The following is a 5,456-nucleotide window of genomic DNA, read 5'->3' as shown; positions in this document are numbered from 1 at the left end:
AAGATCGGTTTACGTCAGCTGGAGCGCAGCAATGCGGTTTTAGGTCCAGGAAGCCTGAAGGACAGAGTTAATTTGCATACAGACAATTAGCACATTCAGGATCCCTGCTATCTCGCAGCTCAGTGAGGGCTTCTGCTGCCAGACCCCCGGAAACCCCAGCGCAAAGTCCTGCTGGGCCGTCCACGTGGATGAGCCGACAGAGAGAGACGGGAGGATGCAGCTGTGGAAACCCGATAGGCTTCGGCAGCTCTGCCTCTTCTACTCCTCCAAACACGTGAGGGTGCGCACGCATAAACCCCACGCTCATCCTCCGACAACTGATCCGCACGATCTGCTACAAGCGAGACCACAGCGCGAGCAGCACAGCCGCCTGCGATGGTCTCACGGCATCACCCTGCACCGCCTCGTCCTCCGCAGACCTCACAGGGGCAGCAGGAGCCTCTGCACAGCCAATTCCTGCCCAGGGCACGAGCCTCTCCTGCTCCGACTCCCGTGTGCCCAGCGCTGCCCCTGGCTCCCTCAGGAGCCCTCCCTCTCAGCTGCTCATGAGAAAGTGGCTCTTTGGCATAAATGCCAAATGGTGAACAAGCAAACGGGGGGTATCACAAAATATAAATATACACACGCTGGGGAGTCAAACACACTCCTCAGATGCAACAGCCATAAACCAGCACTGCTTCGTCTGCTCCCACACAGCCTGCGTGGCGGCCAAGCTCAGACCACGGCCGCTCATGCCCAGGGCAGGGTCTGTCCCTCCCTGTGCAGGGCAGTGCTCTGCTCTAAAAACAGCCTTGCCAACGTGATTGACTGGACCCCGTGCTGCGTGCAGAGCAGGGCTGGTCCAGACACGTCTCAGGAGATGATAAGGAGATGACTCTGTTCTTAAGTTACTTTTGAAGATGGTGACAAGCTATATGTGGGAACAAATAAAATAGTGATGTTTCTGGGAAGAGCAGAGGTAAAGACAGAGAGGATTTTTTTCCATGCTAAAGAAAATAAGCCAATAGAGATTTGTAAATCTCTTTTATTCCAGCAGACACATCTCGAGCCCAGAACCTCGCAAGTAGCTCTGCAAGAGACTTCTTCCACCAGGCTGAGAGCGGGGACAGGGCTCTGCTCACATCCTCCTTCCCTCCCAGTCCCCCCCAGTTCCCCACACCAGTCCTCAAGGGGAGCAGGGCAATGCAGATCAGGATCTTTACCTAGGTCCATTTTCAGAGCAACTTTTACCCACTGGATACCACTACATAGCTTGAATATATCTTCTGTCTGTAAGGTTCCTCGTCCTGCCTGTTCTAGTTCCCAGTTCAAGTATCTCTTTTCCCAGTTCCAATCCACCGTATTGAACCATTTATGCATAACTCATGGTATTAAGCTACATGCACACAGTGCTGATCAATGCTAAAAGCAAGGACTGCAGCATTTCCTAGAAAAACACTTGAAAAGAAGGTTTCAGCACAAAACCAGCGCAGCTCCAAAGCAGAGCCTGCTCCACGCCAGCCACCACTTTCGATGATAAAAATCAGTCTGGCAACTGATTAGAGGCGCAATAACAAAGAAACAGAAACAGCACGAGCTGGGGCAGGGGCTCAGCTTCCTCACCCCTCAGAACTGTGTATTCACGGAGAGCAAACAGGATCACAAACCCAGAGGTCGCATTTACCACCTACCTCCAAGTCCGCAAGGTCCACACGGGACAACCCTGTCACTCTGCGCAGCACGACCCGCTCACTGCTCTCCATCTTCACAGGAGCTTTAGCTGTTGCCCAGCGCCATAAACACTGCATTGTTACTGCTGTAATCTCTTTCAGAACTAAAGGATTTTACAAGCAGTCATTATTCTTGCTTGAAACACAGGTTTTCGAAGAGAGAAAGGAGCCCGACAACAAGTCAGCAATTGTAACAGCAAGAGCTTTCAAGCTCCACAATGTCCAGAGCAAGTCACTGAGCAAAAATAGCCTTTGCTCTGGACAAGAGGAGTCAGCAGATACTCTGAACTGGAGCCGGTGCTCTATTTCTGACAGGAGAGCCTGGGAGCCTCTGTGCCTCCCCGCATGGCAGCTTTATTTGGGAGAGGACTGGGGGGAGAGGGGAGGGGAAGAGAGAGAAAAAGAGCATTGTTCCTCTAAGGGCTGAGCTCAAAACCGGCTCCAATTAGGCTGGTTTTCAAAGGTGTTATGTCAGAGATTAGCACAATCTTGAAATCCCCCCTCCAGCAACACCAGACAGGCAAAGGGAAACAGAACATTTAAAGAAGCAAAAAACCACGGAGAAGCAGAGGGGCACAGGAGAGCCCTTGACCTGCACTGTCCCTGCCGTTCCTACCCAGAGCTCAGGGTGGCCAGGGCAGACCCTGCAGGTACCTGGCAGCTCCCCCACCCAGTGCCAGAGCCTCCGAGTCTCCAGAAGAGACGGCTGTGTGCCCCCATCGACCACAGCGCTTGTGGGCTTTGCTTTCTCTCTGCAGCACTTTTTGGAAGCATTAAGAAGGAAACCAATGACTATTTCAGTTTTACAGTGGGCTAACAGCATCTAGAGACGGGCAGTCATTCCCCAGTGTACAGTGCACAGCAGCCAAAAACCAGCTGTGGGACTGCAGTGTCCCCATTTCACTGTCTGACCTCCTCAGCCGTCTCTGCAAAGGCTCCCAGTCACGTCACAGGCAGCGTGCACGACACTAAGGGAAACCATTATCTATTTCTTAATAACTAACCTATTAAAGCTCCGCTTTGAAAGCATTCGGCTGAACTGCGGCTCACACGCTGCACAAAACCTCAGCAACAGCAGGAGCGATCCCACGACAGCTCTAACATCTCTGAACGACAACTCACCGCGGACACGCATCTCCCCTGCGCTGCCGCCTGATGTCCGTGCCACACACACCAGCAGCGGCTGCGCTGCCGTGTTACGTGGAAATAACAGCACAAAAACCCGGTCACTGCAAGAACGGAGCGCTTGGTCCATTTGCCCAGCTATTTCCATTTGCCCCAGATCACAGCCTGTCCCAGCAGCCTGCTCCAAAACCACTCTAATGGGCCGACGGTTCTTCAGTTCAGCTAACAGAAACGCTACAGGAGCTGTCTGCAGCTGCATGAAATGGATGCAGAACTTTTAAGAAATACATTAGGAATCGCAGAGGAATTTAAAGGCTTTGCGCACCTCTGGTGCTTCTGTCCCAGAGAGCAGAAGGAGCCTGGGAGAGGGCAGCAAGAGAGCATGAATAAAACTAACAAGCAACTGGGACAGGTTCTCCTCCTGCCTTAGACCAAAATTGGGTTTGTTCACCCTTTTCAGTGACCACACAGTCAGAAAGGCAGTCCCGATCCCTGAACGTGGCAGATCTGAAGTGTCCACTTCCCCCTCCTCTCCTCTTCACCTCTTCCCTTCCCTCAGTTCTGCAGGCACCACAAAGGATTTAAAAAAGACCTACAAAGACATTCTTTAAGGCTCAGGCAATCCAGTAACCTTAGAAACCAACGATAGTTGTGAGCCTGGCAGTTTGGCCACAGCAAAAGGCTGCTTTTCTGTTCTCACTGTCACTGCTGCACCTTCAGCTGCGCTACCCAAAACGTCGCTGGGCTGGAAGGCAACACGCGGCACCGCATTCAAAATAAATAGCACTAAACCAAAGGAACAACTCGTCCTGTTTTACCAGAGTCTGCTCAGTTACAGCAGGACTGGTCAGGAGTAACTTCCATGAAAATCTGCGGAATTTTTCGCTCAGGCAGATCCGGCCCTGCTGAAGTCAAAGAAAATTCTTGCTTGTGTAAAGATGAAAGGAAACCAAATGAGAACACAGTGCTCTGGCCTGCGGAGCCAAAAACGAGGAAAAGAATGGAAAAAGCCCTTTCTGCTTCGTTTTGCCATCAGTGGGCTGAGCTCTGCTTATACGGCCATTAATGTCACACTGAACTGAACTGTCCCCAGCACAAAACAGCATGGGGAGCCACGCAGTCCAGACCCAAGGGAACAAACTGCTGTCAGTGCCCTGCAACCACGTCAATGTGGCTGGGATTTCAGGATTCTCTAAAAAATAAAATTAAAAACCAGCTTACGTGTCATTATTGTGCGCCATGAGGAGGCTCCCAGTGATTTGCATGTTAAGAATTAACCTGTAAAGATCAGGAGCCGTGGTGTGTGACCATGAACAGCTGATGCCGGCCACCACGCAGACCACCACAGGGGTTATTCATTCCATTCTTGCACACTGATGCAATGCTCTTCGGTATCGGTTTGAACCAGAGCCTTTACTCATGGGGTTGTGGTGTGTGTATAAAATGAAAAAAACCTCTGTTATTTCCGAGCAAAGACTCCTACGCAGTCAAAATCCAGATCAAAACCCACCTGCCCATTACTGGGTTGCAGTCCACTTGATTTTATGGTCCGAGCGCTGTGTGAGGCTACACAGTTTCCAAACCATCAGCCTGGGACAAACTTGTAAACTCTGACCCCTCTGCCAGTCTAACTTTAGAGACACACAGTGCTACTGGCCATTTCTGGATCTTTACTAATTTATAATGGCAGCATGAACGCTTTTAGAAATAAGAAAACTCTAGGCTGTAACAACTCAACGTTTTTGTCCATGTGTTGGATATGTCAGTGCACAAAGTTGTAACTCTTGCTCCTTTTTTGGCTAGTACTGGACACAGAATATAGTACGGTACAGCACAATTATGAACTAAAAATCAGTGATGAAGGCATGGCATCACTCTCAGAGCCGGCAGGCAGGAGGAGAGGAGGTCCTGGTACTGCAGGACCTTGGTCTCACACCGAGCCACAGCTGTGAGGCTCCATACGCTGTGACGGGAAGGGAGGAGGCCAAGGGGAAGGGAGCATTTCAGCACCCCCGCTGGGTGATCACTGCTGCTGGAGGAAGCAGCCTTTCCCCAAAAGGCCCCTCTGCACCCACAGAAGTGAGGTCGGGAAACTTAAAGCCCGCAGGCGGCTGGGAAGGGCTGGAAAGGGCCGGGAGGTTCAGCGCTGAGGGCCGTGTCCCCTTACCTGAATGACTTCTTTCCTCACGTTGACGATGTCCAGCCAGTCGTTGAACCGCGGGTAGCTGTTGAGCTCCGCTGTCCTGTCGTTCAGGGGCACGCTCAGCTTGCACTGCCGCTGTCGGTGGATGTAGTCGATCAGCTTCACCTGTGGGGATGCAGAAAGTAAAGAGCTCAGCTCCTTGGGACGCGCTGTCACCTTCCTGGTACGTGTTTGCCCAGCACCCAGCCAGAGGGGATGCTGGTTTGTGAGTGGGGCTCTTTCGTGATATAAAAATGGCACTCTTGCAAGTGTGTGGGGAAATTCATCAGGGAAGCACTTCCCCCCACACTGAGCATCTCCACTCTTTCAGCAGAAGGCAGGACCTCGCAGGGCCCACCTCTGCAGGACTTCTCTAAAGCCATACCCTCAAAAGTTCAGCACAGAGGCTGGCTGTCACGTCAAAACACGAAAGGGGCGTC

At 51.7% G+C, this 5,456-nt stretch overlaps 1 protein-coding gene across 1 annotated transcript in view; it reads right to left on the bottom strand.

Annotated features, from left to right (window-relative positions):
* KSR1 (kinase suppressor of ras 1) overlaps positions 1 to 5,139 on the bottom strand; it is a 22,626-nt gene extending 17,487 nt beyond the window's left edge. The window contains exon 1 of the mRNA XM_010186547.1: positions 5,002 to 5,139. The gene's annotated coding sequence lies outside the window, so the exon portion shown is untranslated. The remainder of the gene's footprint in view (positions 1 to 5,001) is intronic.
* Between the last annotated feature and the right edge of the window lie 317 nt (positions 5,140 to 5,456).

Source organism: Mesitornis unicolor, unplaced genomic scaffold, assembly GCF_000695765.1.
Source record: "Mesitornis unicolor isolate BGI_N332 unplaced genomic scaffold, ASM69576v1 scaffold28276, whole genome shotgun sequence".
In the NCBI taxonomy this organism is placed as follows: Eukaryota; Metazoa; Chordata; class Aves; order Mesitornithiformes; family Mesitornithidae; genus Mesitornis; species Mesitornis unicolor.
The sequence above is the reverse complement of the archived record's forward strand: the minus strand, read 5'-3'. Positions and strand labels throughout refer to the sequence as shown.